Source organism: Penaeus monodon, chromosome 27, assembly GCF_015228065.2.
Source record: "Penaeus monodon isolate SGIC_2016 chromosome 27, NSTDA_Pmon_1, whole genome shotgun sequence".
Lineage (NCBI taxonomy): Eukaryota > Metazoa > Arthropoda > Malacostraca > Decapoda > Penaeidae > Penaeus > Penaeus monodon.
In genome coordinates, this window is record NC_051412.1 from 18,830,736 (window position 1) to 18,831,350 (window position 615).

At 35.3% G+C, this 615-nt stretch overlaps 1 protein-coding gene across 1 annotated transcript in view; it reads right to left on the bottom strand.

Moving 5' to 3' along the window:
• The window catches only part of LOC119590653 (inner centromere protein A-like), a gene marked incomplete in the record, with an annotated part of 50,715 nt that overhangs the window by 21,802 nt on the left and 28,298 nt on the right, over positions 1-615 (bottom strand).

Genomic DNA, 615 nt, shown 5'->3' on the forward strand with positions numbered 1-615 from the left:
CTTTTTGTAAAAATTTATAACAATTTAAAAAAACCGAGCAAACCCCTTTCCCAAACCCCTTTCAATCCAAGGGCAAAAAAAGCGCCCAAAATAAAACAAAACATACGGGGAAGGGTTTTCCACCCCAATAACCCCCAAGAGGGTAAAAAAACCGATAATCGAACCAATTGGGGAAAAAAAGTTTTTTCCTACCCACCCCGGGCCCAAAGATTTTTTTTGGCTGGGAAACCGGGGTTACTGTTAACTTGGAACCCTTTTTTTCTTGCTGTTGTTCCCGGGGAATGATGTGGGGAGGTTGCTTAAAACCTGGGGGGTAAAAAAAGGGTTTCCCAAAATCTTGCAGGTTTTTATTTTTTTTAAAAGGAAATTACCAAAAAGGAAGACAAAATAGGGGGAAAAAATAAAACCTAAGAAAAAGGGCAAACAAAAAAAGGGGCTAAAAAAAAAATTAAAGAACAACCCAATAAACAAACCAATAGGAAATTTTTCCCAAAAAATTGGAACAAAAAAAATGTAAGGGGAACCAAAAATCCCTTAAAATTTTTAAAATTGGCAAATTTAGACCCCCAAATTTTTAAAATAGTCTGGTTTATTTTAAGCCCGTTTAAAAAAAAG